We start from the raw sequence: 19449 nt of genomic DNA on the forward strand, positions 1-19449 counted from the left end.
GCAGGGGCGCCCTGCAGTGCTTGTACCTTCTCCTTGAGTGGATGGAGCCCGGTGGCATCCACTCTCTGTCCCAGGAACACTGCCTCATTCCCCAGGAAAGTAACCCTGCCCTCTCCAATCTCTGTAGTACCTCTCTCAGAGTGCTCAGATGCTCCTGGTCGGTTCTTCCCATCACCAGAATGTCATCCAGATAGATGGAAACATGTGGAATCCCTTGCAGTACACCTTTGATTGTCCTCTGGAAGGTAGCTGGACTAGATGAGACACCAAACGGTAAACGGTTATATGTAAACAAGCCCTTGTGTGTATTTATGGTGACATACTTCTTTGATTCGTCATCCAGTGTAATCTGCAAGTATGCATGACTCATATCCAACTTTGTGAATTTCTTTCCTCCAGCCAGGTTTGCAAAGAGATCCTTTGTTTTGGGAATAGGACACTGCTCTAGTTTGGACACCCGAATGACTGTCAATTTATAATCTCCATAGAGTCTTACCGAATTGTCCGGTTTCAAAACAGGTACTATGGGAGCTGTCCATTCCGAACATTTCACTGGCTCTAGTATGTTCTCTCTCAATAGATGGTCAAGCTCAGCCTCTACCTTTGGCTTCATGGCATAAGGCACAGGTCGTTGTTTAAAAAACCTTGGCGGTGCCTCCTTGTCTACATAAATCTTAGCTGGGGGGCCATTAAATGTGCCAAGTTCCACAATTTTGAGTACTCTGCCTTGTTCATTATGGTCACACCGCACCCTGTATCCACTTCAAAGTTCACCTTAGAGTCATTTACTGTCAGTTGCAATGTGATTGGAGCCACTTTTGGAATGTTCGCTAACATGCTATACATTATGAACATGTCCCCTTCTTCCTCAGCTTCCCCGCTGATGTGGTGTGCTCCATGTTTTTCACTTCTCTTCCTTGGTTTTGCTTTCCTCCCCCTTTTGGTTTGGATTCCTCCACAGGTGATTTTGCCCTGCATGCTTGTTTTATGTGTACTTGTTTCCCACACTTGTAGCACTTTTCCTCCAGAAACCAGCATTCACTCACCAGGTGATCGCCCTTGCATCTATAACATGCCTTCACATGCTCATGTTGTGGTTTCTGACGCATGTTCAATTTGTGAACAACAACCTGACCTGCAATTTGCATAGCATTAGCCCTGTCTGAACCCTGTATTTCTTTTACATCTCGGTTCGCTGTCTCTATGGCTTGAGCAAGTTCCAATGCTTTTTCATAAGTAAGCCCAGTCTCGGATAATAATCTACGCTGCATTCAGTCGTCCATAATTCCGCAAACTAGCCTATCTCTCAGCATTTCCTTCAGGTTGTTCCCATAATTGCAATCTTGTGCTAATTTACGCAACACCACTACATAGTCCATTACACTCTCTTCCTCTTTCCTGTTCCTTGAATTAAACTTGAACCACTGTACAATCTCACTAAGCTTGGGGTTGAAATGTTCTTTGAGCAAGGCCACTAATTCAACAAATGATTTGTCTCCAGGCTTTTCAGGACTGAGCTGATTCCTCATCAAACTGTAGGTCTGGCTTCCCACTGAACTAAGCAGAATGGCTTTCCTTTTTCCGGCATCATTTATTTCATTTGCATCGAAGAAATAACCCAACACTTCACAGTATTCCTCCCAGGTTTGTGCTCGAATATCAAAAGCGGAGACTGTTCCTTCCATGGCAGCCATGCTCTCTTCCAACTGGTAGCTAACTTCAGCTCGTGATTTTGTTGTTTAAAAGTCCTGGCAGACTCCACTTCTTTTTTCAGGGTCCTTTTTACCTCATCGCCAAATGTGATAAATCCATGTAGTGGAACAAGAACTCGAAGAGGCGATATCGTAGAACTAGTACGAGTATTTTATTAAACAAACAGAGTAACAAACATCATGCCTGCATCCCCTAAACCAGAAATGGAAAATCTACCCCCTTACATTTATCATTTCTAATGTCTCTGAGATGACAGCTTGTGCCATCAGAGGGCCCTATCAAGATGTGAGCAAGGTGATCTACATATCTTCAGAGGTTTCACAGCACTGTCGTGTAGGGGTGCTTCTTTTCTCCCTGAGGCAAAAGTGCCACAGACGTCGACCGCAGACGACCGCCGCTGAGGGTTCTAGCAAGGGGAGCGACCATTTTGTTCTGCTTGTGGGTGGCTTGAGGTCTCAGCTTCCCGAAACAGGCCAACAAAATGGTTTCCACTTTGCTGATCTGTTGGGACCATCTGCTGCCGATGCTCTGAAAAAAGAAAAAAAATAGATCTCGCATTTCTACCGCGCCTATCACAACCTCGGGACGTCCCAAAGTGCTTTACAGCCAATGAAGTACTTTATGAAGTGTGGTCACTGTTGTAATCTCTGAACCCCACCCCACACCGCAAATAGGACCAAATTCAGTGCACCCAGGAAACTAACCACACGGCTACATTTCCCAACGATAAACGGAGAATTTCCAGCGACTGAGTTTGTGACCAAAAAGAGTTTATGGATTAAGTGTGTTGAACAAGGTTGCAGTAAACCACTTAGAACATGTGATTATAATGGAAAACCAATGGCGGATACCTTTCAGGATCCAGCTCACTATCCGTGTGGCACCTAGGCAGCAACTACAAACAGCTCAGCCCCGAGTGTCATTTTTGAATAAGTATTGACATGACCAGCGTATCAAAAGGATACTTCAGGCGCTGTGGCAGCTGTCTTCGTCGGCAAGGGAAGTCTTTATTATCAGTTGATTAACTGCTATATCCATTCTTGGCCTTTTTCATTATCTCTCTTCATTCCCTCGTTCTCTCGCTCCTATTCTTTCACCTTTTTCTCCTTGACACAGCCATCACAAAGCATGTCCGACCTAACTGAGTCATTGAGAGCGATGAGGGGAATGGATAGCGTATGATCACTGATTGTGATGTAAATTGATGACAGAACCTCATGAAAATGGCTTGTTCATCCTTACATAATTACTCACGACTACAGAGCGAATAAAAATAAATTTAAAGCCATCATGTCAGCTACATAGAATAGAATCATAGAATCATAGAAATTTAAGGCACAGAAGGAGGCCATTTGGCCCATCGTGTCTGTGCTGGCTGAAAAAGAGCTCTCCAGCCCAATCCCACTTTCCAGCTCTTGGTCCGTAGCCCTGTAGGTTTCGGCACTTCAAGTGTATATCCAAGTACTTTTTAAATGTGATGAGGGTTTCTGCCTCTACCAACCTTTCAGGCAGTGAGTTCCAGACCCCCACCACCCTCTGGGTGAAAAACTTCCTCCTCAACTCCCCTCTAATCCTTCCACCAATTACGTTCAATCTATGTAACTAAATTTACATCTCGTAACCTTGCACTAATCTTCAGTCTTGTCAGTTTGTACCATCGCATACTTACATAGTACCAGTTACAGGCCCTCATAATTGATTGTGATTACAAATTACGCTCTGATTAATAAATAAAACAACTTTCCTTTTTTGCTGACTTTCTTTGTATAACTTCCTGTCCTCCCGCCTTTGCACACAGTGGGTTATCATTTCTGCAGGCACATTTACAGATTAGGCAATACAGGGCAACTGAAATTGTTCTGGTAAACATAACAGCATAACAATGAGGAGCAGGAGTCGGCCATACGGCCCCTCAAGCCTGCTCCGTCATTGAATAAGACCATGGCTGATCATCGACCTCAGCTCCACTTTCCCGCCTGATCCCCAAATCCCTTGATACCCCTGGAGTACAAAAATCTATCTATCTTGGCCTTAAATATACTCAGTGACTGAGCATCCACAGCCCTCTGGGGTAGAGAATTCCAAAGATTCACAACCCTGAGAGAAGAAGAAATTCCCCCTCATCTCAGTCTTAAACCCTCATCCATGCCTTTGTTACCTCTAGACTTGACTATTCCAATGCACTCCTGGCTGGCCTCCCACATTCCACCCTATGTAAACTTGAGGTCATCCAAAACTCTGCCCCGTGTCCTAACTCGCACCAAGTCCCGTTCACCCATCACCCCCTGTGCTCGCTGACCTACATTGGCTCCCGGTTAAGCAGCGCCTCGATTTCAAAATTCTCATCCTCGTTTTCAAATCCCTCCGTGGCCTCACCCCTCCCTATCTCTGTAATCTCCTTCAGCCCCACAACCCCCCCGAGATATCTGCGCTCCTCTAATTCTGCCCTCTTGAGCATCCCTGATTATAATCGCTCAACCATTGGTGGCCGTGCCTTCTGTTGCCTGGGCCCTAAGCTCTGGAATTCCCTGCCTAAACCTCTCCGCCTCTCTCCCTCTCTGACCTCCTTTAAGACGCTCCTTAAAACCCACCTCGTTGACCAAGCTTTTGGTCACCTGCCCTAATTTATCCTTATGTGGCTCGGTGTCAGATTTTTTCGTCTTAAAAAATTTCTGTGAAGCGCCTTGGGACGTTTTACTATGTTAAAGGCGCTATATAAATACAAGTTGTTGTTGCTGTTAAATGGCTGACCCCTTATCCTGAGGCTGTGCCCCTTAGTTCTAGAAGGGGGGGAGGGTTCCATTTAAAAAAAAATATTGCAAGCCATTCAATGTCTTTCATTTCCACTTATCACATGATTATGACCAAACTAGATGTGGAATATGGGGAATGAAAAGGCAAGAGAAATGGCCAATGGACCATAATTTCAGAATATACTCTGGGAGTCCACTGTATTCTCCGTTCACACTGCTGCACGCACGGATCATTGCTTTACTTTGATGGCGAAGTGATTTCAAACGATATAATACAACATTTCAAAAACATCTAAATACTTAAAAATTGTCACAGAAGTATAATTTACAACAGATCTTTTAGACACATTTGACAAGAGTACTTTGTAATGTCTGTTTTAACGTGATATCCTCATTACCAGTACACATCTGCACACTTCATTTTGACAGCTGGGTCTCTTAAGTATTTGCCTGTAGGAGAACAAACAGCTAAACTTAAATAAAGTTGTATAGGAACATAAGAAATAGGAGCAGGAGTAGGTCATTTGGCCCCTCGAGCCTGCTCCGCCATTCAATGAGATCATGGCTGATCTTCTACCTCATCTCCACTTTCCTGCACTATCCCCATATCCCTTGATTCCCTTAATATTCAAAAATCTATCGATTTTTGTCTTGAATACACTCAATGACTGAGCCTCCACAGCCCTCTGGGGTAGAGAATTCCAAAGATTCACCACCTTCTGAGTGAAGAAATTTCTCCTCATCTCAGTCCTAAATGGCCGACCCCTTATTCTGAGACTGTGACCCCCTGGTTCTGGACTCCCCAGCCAGTGGGAAACATCCTCCCTGCATCTATACTGTCAAGTCCTGTAAGTTATCTTCGTAAAGACCTTAAGATGAAACTCAACGGAAGCTCGAGGGACAGTACCTCATCTTTCGATTAGGCACTTTACAGCCTTCCGGACTCAACATTGAGTTCTACAATTTCAGATCATAACCATTGCCCCCATTTTTCAGATGGCAGCTGTTGCTGATTTGTATTTGACAATTTGGAAGGATAGATAGAAAGGAAAGGGAGGTGGGGTGGCTTTGTTGGTAAAGGATGGGATCAGTGCAGTGGTGAGAAGCGATATTGGCTCAGAAGATCAAGATGTAGAATCGGTTTGGGTGGAGATAAAAAATAATAAGGGAAAAAAGTCTCTGGTGGGCGTAGTCTACAGGCCCCCGAACAGTAGCAATACTGTTGGACAGAGTATAAATCAACATATAATGGAGGCCTGTAAAAAAGGTATGGTAATAATCATGGGTGATTTTAATCTCCATATTGATTGGACAAATCAAGTTGGCCATGGTAATCTTGAGGAGGAGTTCTTAGAGTGTATCCGGGATGGCTTTCTAGAACAGTATGCAATGGAACCAACCAGGGAGCAGGTTATCTTAGATCTGGTACTGTGTAATGAAACAAAATTAATAAATGATCTCATAGTAAAGGTTCCTCAAGGAAAGAGTGATCATAACATTGTTGAATTTCAAGTTCAGTTGGAGGGTGAGAAAGTTGTATCTCAAACGAGTGTTCTGATCTTAAACAAAGGCAATTACAATGGCATGAGGGCAGAACTGGCGAAAATGGACTGGAAAAATAAATTAAAAGATAAGACAGTTGAAATGCAGTGGTGGACATTTAAGGAGATATTTTATAACTCTCAACAAAAATATATTCCAGTGAGAAAGAAAGACTTTAAGAGAAGGGGGCACCATCCATGGCTAACTAAGGAAGTAAAGGATGGTATCAAATTGAAAACGAAGGCATATAATGTTGCCAAGATTGGTGGGAGACCAGAGGATTGGGAATTTTAAAAAAAACCAGCAAAGGATGACAAAAAAAAATAGAGAGAGAGAAGATGAATTATGAGAGTAAACTGACAAGAAATATTAAAACAGAAAGTAAGAGCTTCTACAGGTATATAAAAAGGAAGAGATTAGCTAAAGTAAACGTTGGTCCCTTAGAGGATGAGAATGAGGAATTAATAATGGGGAATGGGGAAATGGCAGAGACTCTGAACAAATATTTTGTATCTGTCTTCACGGTAGACGACACTAACAACATTCCAATAATGGATAATCAAGGAGCCACAGGGAGGGGGTAACTAAAGACAATCACTATCACTAAGGAAAATGTACTTGCTAATATAATGGGACTAAAAGATGACAAGTCCCCAGGACCAGAAGGCCTACATCCCAGGGTCTTAAAAGAAGTGGCTGCAGAGATAGTGGATGCATTGATTGCAATATACCAAAACTCCCTGGACTCTGGAGAGGTCCCAACGGATTGGAAAACTGCAAATGTAACACCCCTATTTAAAAAAGGAGTGAGACAGAAAGCAGGAACCCATAGACCAGTTAGCTTAACATCTGTCATTGGGAAAATGCTGGAGTCGTTCATTAAGGAAGCAGTAGCAGGGCATTTGGAATATCATAATGCAGTCAAGCAAAGTCAGCATGGTTTTATGAAAGGGAAATCATGTTTAACAAATTTGCTGGAGTTCTTTGAGGATGTAACGAATAGGATGGATAAGGGTGAGCCAGTGGATGTGGTGTATTTGGATTTCCAGAAGGCATTCAAAAAGGTGCCACATAAAAGGTTACTGCATAAGATAAGGGCTCACGGAGTTGGGAGTAATATATTGGCATGGAAAGCAGAGAGTCGGGATAAATGGGTCATTTTCCAGTTGGCAAACGGTAACTAGTGGGGTGCCACAGGGATTGGTGCTGGGGCCTCAACTATTTACAATCTACATTAATGACTTGAATGAAGGGACTAAGTGTAATGTAGCCAAGTTTGCGGATGATACAAAAATGGGTGGGAAAGCAAGTTGTGCAGAGGACTCAAATAATCTGCAAAGGGATATAGACAGGCTAAGTGAGTGGGCAAACATTTGGCAGATGGAGTATAATGTGGGAAAGTGCAAGGTTATCCACTTTGGCAGGAAAAATAAAAAAGCAAATTATTATTTAAATGGAGATTATACAATGCTATAGTTCAGAGGGACCTGGGGATCCTTGTGCATGAAACACAAAATGTTAGCATGCAGGTACAGCAAGTAATCAAAAAGGCAAATGGAATATTGGCCTTTATTTCAAGGGGGTTGGAGTATAAAAGCAGGGAAGTCCTGCTACAACTGTACAGGGTATTGGTGAGACCACACCTGGAGTACTGCGTACAGTTTTGGCCTCCTTATTTAAGGAAGGATATACTTACATTGGAGGCAGTTCAGAGACAATTCACGAGGTTAATTCCAGAGATGGGGGGGTTGACTTATGAAGAAAAGTTGAGCAGGTTGGGCCTACACTCATTGGAATTTAGGAGAATGAGAGGTGATCTTATTGAAACATATAAGATACTGAGGGGGCTCGACAGGGTAGATGCTGAGAGGATGTCTCCTCTCGTGGGGAAATCTAGAACTCGGGGGCATAGTTTCAGAATAAAGGGTCGCCCTTTTAGAACTGAGATGAGGAGGAATTTCTTCTCTCAGAGGGTCGTAAATCTGTGGAATTCTCTGCCCCAGAGAGCCGTGGAGGCTGGGTCATTAAATACATTTAAGGTGGAGATAGACAGATTTTTGCAAGATAAGGGAGTGAAGGGTTATGGGGAGCGGGCGGGGTAATGGCTTTGAGCCCAAGATCAGCCATGATCTTATTGAATGGCGGAGCAGGCCCGAGGGCCCAAGTGGCCTATTCCTGCTCCGATTTCATATGTTCTTATGCTCTTATTCTACTTTTCCCACTTTCTCCTCCTCTAAACCCAGCTTTTGTTCCTTTACTTGTCCCATTACCATCTCCTTTCGCCTTGTACCATCATCCCTTTTTTCATTTAGGGGGGAATTTTCCCAGCCCTGGGCAGGCGGGTATGGAGGCGGGGCTGCCGGGAAAATGGCAGGAACTGGGAGCGGGTACCGACCCCACTCCTAACCTGCCTCCGTGCCATCTTCCCAGGAGGCGGGTCCCCGAGTCGCGCGGAAACCCATCTCCTCGAGGCGGGAAGGGGGTTACAGCCACTTAGCTGCCTGTTAACAGGTAGTTAACAGGCAGTTAAGAGGCTTATCCCCATTTTACCGACACAAGTACGGGCTTCCCGATGTCGGGAAACCCCGCCAGGGTCAGCGAGGCGAGCAGTGGGTCTGCGGGGGTGAGAGGGGTCGAAAAGTGCACTGTGGAGGTGAGTGATGGGTGCAAGTGTGGAGAGGTGAGTATGAGAGGTGAGTGAAAAGTGGTAGAAAAAGTTTCCTTACCTTTGGTTCTTCCTGCAGGCTTCAACCCTTGGGGAACCAGAGGCTCCTCATCTCCACGGCAGAAATGACAGAATGGCTGCTGTATTCTCCGATGCAACAGCCATCTGATTTCTGCTCAGGAAAGAGGTTTGATGAGTCTTGAACACAAGGACTCACCAAAGAACAGAGATTGTCAGTGTTTGACAGCTTCCCAAAGCTGTCAAACAATGACAATCCATCTGTCAAAACTATTTGACAGGTGAAACGTCATATGCTGACGTTCTCTGTAACCGGCTTTCCCTTAATTGGCCGGCTAAGCCCGCAGGGCAGGCTTAACAAGGTCAATCAAGGGAAAATAGCGTGGGTTGGCCGGACGTCGTTGGGGGTGGGACTGAAACCCGACAAGCAGCAGTCCCGCCCCCAACGCGCCCCCATTGATAAAATTCAGCCCTTAATCTCTCCGGCATTCCACCCTATCGCAGACCTTCCCTTTTGTTCTTTCCTCCCCTCCCCCTCTTTCTCTGCCTCTACACTTGTTTAAAAACCTGTTCCCTCTCGAACTTTTCCCAGTTCTGATGAAAGGTCATCGACCTGAAACGTTAACTCTGTTTCTCCCTCCACAGGTGCTGCTCTGGCCCGTTAAGTGTTTCCAGCATTTTCTGTTTATATTTACAATTTCTAGCAGCATTTTGCTTCTTTTAAAAAATGAAAGCAACCCCTGTTCCATTTATATAATCAAACGGAAAGGCAAACAAAGCTACTAGACAATGGTTTGTTTAATCATATGTAGCAGATGGTGACTGTGCTCCTTACTTTAGTAAATTAAGTATACGCGGCTCTGAAGTCTTTAAATGGCGCCCTGTGGAGATATTTCAGAGAAAGAAATCCTGCAGCGGGCATCTATTTGTCTACTAAGATAACATTAGCTAGTCTTTGCATTCTGTTTTAAGCTGTGCTGAATCCCTTACACCGATTTATAGTTTCCAGATGTTACTTGCCTTCGGAGCACTGCCGAAATTGGTGAGTTTCAACTTGTGCCTTCGATGATGTGGTCTTGTCCATCAGCAGTGGAAGTGCGAGTGGCACTGTAAGTGGAGGCAGTGCCAAGGCATGCTGAATGGCACTGAAACACACCCACTACCCTCTGCGCACAGAGTGAAGTAGTCTCAGATCATTCTTCTTCTTCTTCTTCTTAGGCAGTCCCATCGGAACCGAGGATGACTTGCTTCCACATTAAAAATGAGTTCGCAGGTGACCGATGAGTCCAATGCGGGACCTACAGTCTCTGTCATAGGCGGGGCAGACGGTGGTTGAAGGGGCGGGTGGGTGGGGTGCTTGGGTTGACGTGCGCTCCTTGCGTTGCCAGGCAGCATCTGTGGAGGGAGAAACAGAGTTAACGTTTCAGGTCGATGATCTTTCGTCAGAACTGGAAAAAGTTGGAGATGGAACAGGTTTTTAAGCAAAGTATTAACTTGGATAGAGAACTGGTTGGCGGACAGAAAGCAAAGAGTTGGAATAAACGGGTCATTTTCCGAGTGGCAGGCAGTGACTAGTGGGGTACCGCAAGGATCGGTCCTAGGACCCCAGCTGTTCACAATATATATTAATGATCTGGACGAGGGAATTGGATGTAATATCTCCAAATTTGCAGATCACACAAAGCTGGGTGGGAGGGTATGCTGTGAGGAGGATGTCATGAAACTCCAGTACGATTTGGACAGATTGGGTGATTGGGCAGAAACATGGCAAATGCACTATAATGTGGGTAAATGTGAGGTTATCCATTTTGGTGGCAAAAACAGGAAGGCAGATTATTATTTGAATGGAAGTAGATTGGGAGAAGGGGAAATGCAAAGAGACCTGGGTGTTCTTGTGCACTAGTCGCTGAAGGTAAGCATGCAGGTGCAGCAGGCGGTTAAGAAGGCAAATGGTATGTTGGCCTTCGTATCAAGAGGGTTCGAGTACAGGAACAAGGGTGTCTTGCTGCAGTTGCACAGGGCCTTGGTGAGACCACACCTTGAGTATTGTGTGCAGTTTTGGCCGCCTTATCTGAGGAAGGATGTTGTTGCCATGGAGGGAGTGCAGCGAAGATTCACCAGGCTGATACCTGGGATGGCAGGAATGACGTATGAGGAGAGATTGTGTCGATTGGGCTTGTTCTCACTGGAGTTTAGAAGATTGAGAGGGGATCTCATCGAAACCTATAAAATTCTGTCAGGCCTGGACAGACTAGATGCAGGAAGGATGTTCCCGATGGCCGGGGAGTCCAGAATTAGGGGTCATAGTCTAAGGATAAGGGGTAAGCCATTTAGGACTGAGATGTGGAGGAATTTCTTCACCCAGAGAATGGTGAATGTTGTGTATGTAACCTGTTCCACCTTAAGAGAGCTTAAGCCTGTTCCACCTTAAGAGATGTACTACTTTCTCAGGCTGCTGTAGACGTAATACCGGGGGTGAACACACCGGTATATAAGCACTGTGCAGTAATCTTGTATTCAGTATAGTCCCTACCTCCAACCAGTAAAGACCTGTTTTTATTGTTACTCATTAGTCTGTTTTAATTAACTAAATAATTCACAGACTTAACACTGGCGACGAGTCAGGTTCTTACCCTGCGGCAGTTATTCCACGGCGGTTGAAGAGAGGTTTCAAACCTCACCACTCACCACCCCACTGGAAGTGACAGGCATTAGGACCCTGAAGCCTCCATCAGCTTGTGAACCGGAGTAGAAGACAGGACTGGGGAAGAGAGAGTGTACCCCATCGGGACAATAAAGGTTGCAGTGGCCAACAAGGGCGAAGGAAGTCAAATAATGGACTTATATGTGCTACCGGAGGGAGGTCCACCACTACTAGGCCGGGAGTGGTTTAGAAACATAAATATGGACTGGCATTCGCTAAAAGCCATAAAGAGTGAGAACTCGGTGCAGATAATCAGCCCAGACTCTAGAACTGATGATGGTAAGACCAACCCATGTGCAAAAGACAAAGTTTCAGCACAGAATTCCACTGAGCAACAACAACATAGTTTAACAGAGAATTCTGAGTCTGTCAAGTCTACTGATATGCACATTTTTGAGGGACACTGGGCTCGAACTCAACTCCATTTCAAACTACAACAGCAATTAGAACAAATGATTCGCCGTTTTGAGCAAGAGATGAATGAAATAAAAAAGTTCTTTGTTACAGAGTGGGAGAATCTGGAAAGTCAACAGAAGCAACTGATGGAGAAAATGGAGCAGGAGCACACCAACCATCTGCGCGAGGAGGCCGAACGAATCAAAGCTGATTCAGGTTCTGAAGGTGCGTGCCATAATCTGGTGTCAGAAGAGTTAACGGTCAGCCAACTCCTTCATATGCTGAGGGACAAGACTCTGAAATGGGAAAAACTTGAACACGAGCTGCGCTCTTCAAAGGAAAAGGGTTCGGAGCTCTCAAAAGTCATTGAGATGGCTGATGTGACGACACAGACTGAAACGACTGCAACAGAGCAGCCATTGGATGCCAAAAGTACGCTGACTCACGTCAATGTAGAACAACAGACCGCTGAAACAGCTGCTCCGGTAGAGGGATTGCATAGTCCGATCAATCAATCTCCAAAGGAAGTTGAAGTATTAAAATCACAAATGAGGTCACTAGTAAACGACTTGCTGAAAGCCCAGAAAAAGCTGGATGCAGAGGTACACATGAAGAAGTCTCTTCAGGAAAGATGTCTGGATTTGGAACAAGAGCTGGCTAACGTCCAGCTGGGTATGGAGGAAATAGACGACCCTCTCACTGGTCTAGCTCAGGACGACACCGAATATTACCATGACCTGGTGGACGACACCGAATATTACGATGTCCTGTCCTGCCCAGCTTGTAACTTCGACTCCCAAAGTGCAGAAATCATGGAGGAGCACCAAAAGTCTACGGAACATCGGGAGAAGCTGGCTCTACGACGGAAACAGGAGGAAGAGAAGGAGGAACTGCGCATGCAGCTGGCAGCTGTGGCAGCTGACAATGGAGCCCAGAGAGTCTCCAAGAAGCAGAAAAGGAAAAGTAAAAACAGAAGATGACCCATCTGAACCATTATCACCTCTACCAGATCACACACGTGGTCCCTCCGAACGGAGCCAAATCAGTTCGGAAGTTCAAGCTGTTAAATCCATGAAAGGACTATTGAATGAGTAACGTGAACCGACTACACCACAGAGATTGAATCTGTGAACTGTTTTCCGCAGAGACTGAATCTGTGATATGTTACGTTAAACATGAAGTTATATATGTATATCTGTTATTACGTTATGTTAAATGGGGGGGATGACTATAAAGCTAAGAAGGGAGGAGTGTTGTGTATGTAACCTGTTCCACCTTAAGAGAGCTTAAGCCTGTTCCACCTTAAGAGATGTACTACTTTCTCAGGCTGCTGTAGACGTAATACCGGGGGTGAACACACCGGTATATAAGCACTGTGCAGTAATCTTGTATTCAGTATAGTCCCTACCTCCAACCAGTAAAGACCTGTTTTTATTGTTACTCATTAGTCTGTTTTAATTAACTAAATAATTCACAGACTTAACAGTGAACCTGTGGAATTCTCTGCCACAGAGGGCGGTGGAGGCCAGTTCATTAAATATATTCAAGAAAGGGTTGGATATATTTCTTAAGGCTAAGGGGATCAAGGGATATGGGGAGAAGGCAGGGACAGGGTACTGAATTTGGGTGATCAGCCATGATCTCATTGAATGGTGGAGCAGGCTCAAGGGGCCGAATGGCCTACTCCTGCTCCTATCTTCTATGTTTCTATGTTTCTATGCTTGGCTTCCATTTGCTCCCGGCGAAGAAACTCAAGGTGTTCGGCGCCTTCCCGGATGCTTCTCCTTCAGTTTGTGCGGTCTTGGGCCAGGGATTCCCAGGTGTCAGTGGGGATGTTGCACTTTTTCAAGGAGGCTTTGAGGGTGTCCTTGAAGCGTTTCCTCTGCCCACCTGGGGCTCTCTTGCCGTGTTGGATCATTCACCTGTACACAGTTACCCCCAGACACGGCGGAATTTGCAGGAGACAAAGCCAGACGTTTAAAAAAAAAAATTCCAAAATATTTGTGGACTTGCAAGCCGTTGATTAGATATATTTCTTAAGGCTAAAGGGATCAAGGGATATGGGGAGAAGGCAGGGACAGGGTACTGCGTTTGGATGATCAGCCATGGTCTCATTGAATGGCGGAGCAGGCTCGAGGGGCCGAATGGCCTACCCCTGCTCCTATCTTCTATGTTTCTATGTTTCTATGTTGCTGTTTGCTGCGGATTCTTACGCAAAGAATTATTTCTTTACAGGAACATCGGAACAGGAGGAGGCCATTGAGCCCCTCGAGCCTGTTCCGCCAGTCACTGAGATCATGGCTGATCTGCGACCTAACTGCATATACCCACCTTTGCCCTTTGCACTTTGATTATAAATATGCCAAGAAAATCCGAGTATAAAGGAAATATACCAGAAGGTGTTTCAGTCCTGGTTTTGATTCTAGCATTAGAAGTTCACACTGCATGGGTGAGCTTCTATACTTGTGAGTTCTGATGTGCAGGGTTTATACTGGGCGAGCGCACTTCTGCACCAGAATAAATTCCAGAATGATACTGCTGGAATACTTACCTGCATGACATGAGTGTAGCACATTAAACAACACAGGCTAATGCACCACTGCCGGGTCAGGCTCACAAGCTGGAATGGACCACGTTACAGGGACTACACTCAAATACTGCTGTGCATGTGACAGCAGACGCTGCATCAGGCAACCACCCTACAACAACACTCCCCCGCCCCACCCCGAGATATCTGCGCTCCTCCAATTCTGGCCTCTTGAGCATCCCTGATTATAATCGCTCTACCGTTGGCGGCCATGCCTTCAGTTGCCTAGGCCCTGCACTCTGGAATTCCCTCCCTAAACCTCTCTGTAGTGTCCGCGCATCAATAACACGCGGACTGCAGGAGAACGATAATAAGAGGTGTTTACTGAACAGAGAGTATGCTGGAACTGAAAGTACAGAAGCCTGCTACTGCTTTATATACAGGTGTGGTCACTGCCAGTACTACAGCATAAAAGCAGTTCTCTCTTAAAGGTACATACGCAACAATTCCTCCCCTTTTAGATAAAGAGTACATAACATTCATTTAACAATTGAATAATAACTAATTACAATTACAATTTTCTTGGTACTATATACATCAGCTGAAAGTAATCATTTATAAATTCAGTCTTTGAGGAGGCTTCCTGATCCTGTCTGGATAGCGCCTTTCTCGAGTATCCTGTTCTTGCGGCGGAGTCGATTCTGGCTCATTGTCATTGGTTGGTTTATCAGCTTCCAATACCACTGATTCTGAGGTAGACGCAATCTGTGCTTCGGGTTCATCACCAGGTGTGCATGCTCGTGGTATGGGTTTGACTTGTTCCTGTGACTCTAGAATCTGGTCAGTATGGCGTCTCACGATGCTCTCTCCAACGTCCACTGTGTACATTAGTGGTCCCTGCCGTGTGCATATTGTTCCTGGCTGCCATTTTTCTGTTCAGTAGTCGCGGGCCAAGACTGGTTGCCCTATCTTGAAGCTCCTGGTTGGCCTTTCATTGATGTGCTGGAATTGCTTAATTGCTTATTCTCAACATCTCGTCTTATGTTTGGTTTGAGCAAGTCCAGGTGACATCGTAACCCGCGGTTAAAGAACATCATGGCTGGAGATTAGTTGGTGACTGCATGTGTCGCATTTCGGTAAGCGAACAAGAAATTATCCACCTTGTGTTGCAGGGGTATGTTGTCGTTATATATCGCCTTTATTGCTTTTTTTGAAGGTTTGAACAAACCTCTCAGCCAATCCATTTGTGGCTGGATGATATGGGGCGGATGTGTAATGCTTTACCCCATTAATCCTCAAAAACCTCCGGAAATCCTCGGACACAAATTGTGGTCCATTGTCGGAGCAAACCTGTTCTGGCAAGCCATTCCTGGCGAAGATGGTCCGTAGGACTGCAATAGTTTTCTCCGTGGTGGTGGAGGGCATTTTGATGACCTCTGGCCATTTCGAATGTGCATCCACGGCGAATAAAAACATTGAGTCCATAAATGGACCAGCAAAATCAATGCGTACCAGTTGCCATGGAGATGAGGGCTACTCCCATGGGTGCAGCGGGGCCTGTGGTGGAGCGCTTTGGACTTTCTGGCATCCTGTGCATCTCTTGGTCATTTCCTCGATTTCTTTATCGATTCCTGGCCACCACACAAATGCCCTGGCTAGGCTCTTCATTTTTACCCCTCCCAGATGGCCCTCATGAAGCTCATTGAGCACTCTATCTCTCAACTTGGGTGGAATTACCACTCGGGATCCACACATCAAGGTCCCCCGGCACACTGACAGCTGTTCTCTCCTTGGCGAGAATGCTGGCAACAGTGAGTCGCCATGTGCTGGCCATCCCTTCACCGTCAAATCGTAGACCCGAGAGAGTGTTGGGTCATTTCGGGTTTCCTTCTCTATACTTGAGTTTGTAACAGGTAGACATTCGACTATGGTCGAATGGAATATCTCAACAGGGTCCACTGCAGGTGCTTCCTCCACCGTAGGCAGCGGCAGGCGCGACAGCCCATCAGCGTTTCCATGCTGTTTCGTGCCCTTATACTCTATGTCGTATTGATGTGCCCCTAGAAAAAAGGACCATCATTGCAGCCGTTGCGCCGTCATCACTGGAACGCCATTCTTTGGGTTAAAAATGGAGACAAGAGGCTGGTAATCAGTCAGTAAGGTGAATTTCTGCCCGTGCAGGTAGTGATTGAACTTCTTCACCCCCCACACCAGGCTGAGGGCCTCCCTGTCAACCTGGGCGTAGTTACGCTCGGCTGATGTTAACGTGCGTGACGCAAAGGCTATTGACCTCTCTGAACCGTCAAGGAATTTGTGTGACAGCACCGCTCCAATGCCGTAAGGAAATGCATCACATGCCAACCGAATCGGTAGTGATGGATTGTAGTGAGCCAATACTTCTTTTGAAGTGGTTAGGCATTTACATTTCTGAAAGGCACGCTTACACTTGTCACTCCACCTCCATGCTACTCCAGTTTGCAGCAGGGCATTCAGCGGGTGCAGAATTGTAGACAAATTTGGCAAGAACTAATGGTAGTAGTTCACCAACCCGAGGAACGACCTCAGTTGTGACACATTTTCCGGTGCTGCCGCAATCTTGTCTGGGGACTTATGCAACCCTCTTCATCAATCACGTGGCCACAATACGAGATTTGTTTCCTAAAAAACTCGCAATTGGGGCGGTTGGCTCGTAGTCCATATTCTTGTAATCTAGTGAGCACCTGCTCCAGGTTGGCAAGGTGTTCACTGTCATTTCCGCCCGTAACCAGGATGTCGTCCAAATAACACTGGGTCCCCGAGATCCCTTGCAGGACTTGTTCCATCGCCCTCTGCCAAATAGCCAGAGCTGATGCTACCCCAAATACCAGTCGATTGTACTGGTAAAGACTTTGTGAATGTTTATCGTGAGGTATTTTCTAGATGATTCATCTACCTCCATTTGTAGATACGCTTGGGCCAGATCAATCTTCGTAAAGCGTTTCCCCCCGGATAGTGAGGCGAAAATATCTTCTATCCACAGAAGTGGATATTGTACCATGTGAAGGACTGGGTTCACAGTAACCTTAAAGTCCCCACTGATGCGAACCTTCTTCGGTTCCCCAGGCGTGCTGCTCAATGATTTCTTCATTACAAGGACGATGGGTGTGGCCCACTTGCTCCAGTCCACCTTGGACAGCACACCCGAACGCTCCAGACTCTCCAGCTCTGCTTCAATGGTTGGGCGGATTGCATACGGTACCGGTCTGGCCTTAAAAAATTTTGGGTTTGCGTTATCTTCAATTTTTATTGTTGCCGTTATGCCTTTTAGAGTCCCAAGTCCTTGCTGGAACACCTCTTTTGCGTCAGTTAGAATTTTTGACAGTCGTCCAGGTGTGGCGTCGTCATCTTTTTTGTCAGCCACAGTTAGTGCCTGAATGGAATGCCAATCCAATTGTATTTTTCGGATCCATTCACGTCCCAATAATGGTGGTCCTCCATCTTGTAGTATATATAGATACAGTTCCTGTGTTTCCTTGCCGTTGTATTTAACGGGCACCCTTATTTTTCCTCTGGGGTAGACTTTTTGCCCCGTATATGTCTTCAAGACAATGGACGTATCCTTCAAAGGAATGTGTGAGAATAGCCGCTCGTAGTCTCATCGATTCATGACTGTTAGGGCTGATCCTGTGTCCAATTCCATCTTTATTTGGGACCCTGCTATCACGAGGGTGACCCAAATGTTTCGGTGATCCTCCTTTGCGATCACGTTGTGTAGCTTTAGACAACTTAGTCCCCTGCTCCCGGAGTCATTGTCACTACTCTGGTCTTCTGAACTACTGTCCGTCATCTTTTGTACTTTCTTGTACTTTTCCTTAGTAGTTCTTTTAGTGTTGGTTTTCTTTTATGGAACTTGAATCTTTCTGCTATCAGCAGCGGTGTAGGGTTTAGATGTTCCTGTAAGATATTGATAATCTCTTCAAAATTTTTCTCCATTGGTTTAGCTGGGGTAATTAAATTTCGCAATAGGCCGTACGTTCTCGCGCCCATCAAATTTAATAATATCGACGCCTTCTTTTCAGCGGCCACCTCATTTGCCCTGCAGTACACTTCAATTCTTTCCACATACGTGGTCCAGTCTTCTATTTCGTTATCGAAAACAGTGATGCTGCCACTCTTCGGCATCTTGGGTGGTTTAAAATGGTGCCTCCCGCGCTTTTCCTTCTTCCCCAATGGATTAAAATGGCGCCTCCCGCGCTTTTCCTTCTTCCCCAAAGGATTAAAATGGTGCCTCCCGCACTTTTCCTTCTTCCCCCTGCTGCCAATGCTGCTCCTCGTGTTCTAACAGGTAATGGCGGCACCCCGCGGCTTTCTGCGCGTCTCTTTTTCAACGCTGCCCGACTCTTGAGCACCGGCCGCGCCCTGTGCGCGCCACCCTCTCTCTCTCTCTTTATCTTCCCGACGACACTGCTTGGCCCCCTTACAGAGCCGCTCGCCCGAGCTCCAGCCCACCGCAGTCCGGGAAGGGTCAGCGCACTACCTGCTACCAGCCCAATTTGCTGGGACACCTTGATTGGAGAACCAGGCCCAGCTCTCCACAGCTTCCCCTGCAATTCTCTGGACTCCAATGGATCACTGGGCGGTTGCCCCCGGTCGACGCCCGTTGCTCTGGCTTCGACCTCCAAGAAGCTTCTTCCCAGGGATGGATCCCCGTGAGGTGATGCAGGACTGCAGGTGAGTTCGAACCTGCTCGTCGCCACTGTAGTGTCCATGCATCAATAACACACGGACTGCAGGAGAACGATAATAAGAGGTGTTTACTGAACAGAGAGTATGCTGGAACTGAAAGTACAGAAGCCTGCTACTGCTTTATATACAGGTGTGGTCACTGCCGGTACTACAGCATAAAAGCAGTTCTCTCTTAAAGGTACATACACAACACTCTCCACCTCTCTTTCCTCCTTTAAGACGCTCCTTAAAACCTACCTCTTTGACCAAGCTTTTTGGTCATCTGCCCTAATATCTCCTTATGTGGCTCGGTGTCAAATTTTGTTTGATAATCACTCCTGTGAAGGGATGTTTTACCGTGATAAAGGCGCTACTTAAATGCAAGTTGTTGTCATTGTTTCACGCTGCTGTGGGCCTAAATTCAGTT

The sequence above is a fragment of the Somniosus microcephalus genome, chromosome 5 (genome assembly GCF_052327205.1).
Source record: "Somniosus microcephalus isolate GS21.2 chromosome 5, FLI_Smic_1.0, whole genome shotgun sequence".
Taxonomy (NCBI): domain Eukaryota; kingdom Metazoa; phylum Chordata; class Chondrichthyes; order Squaliformes; family Somniosidae; genus Somniosus; species Somniosus microcephalus.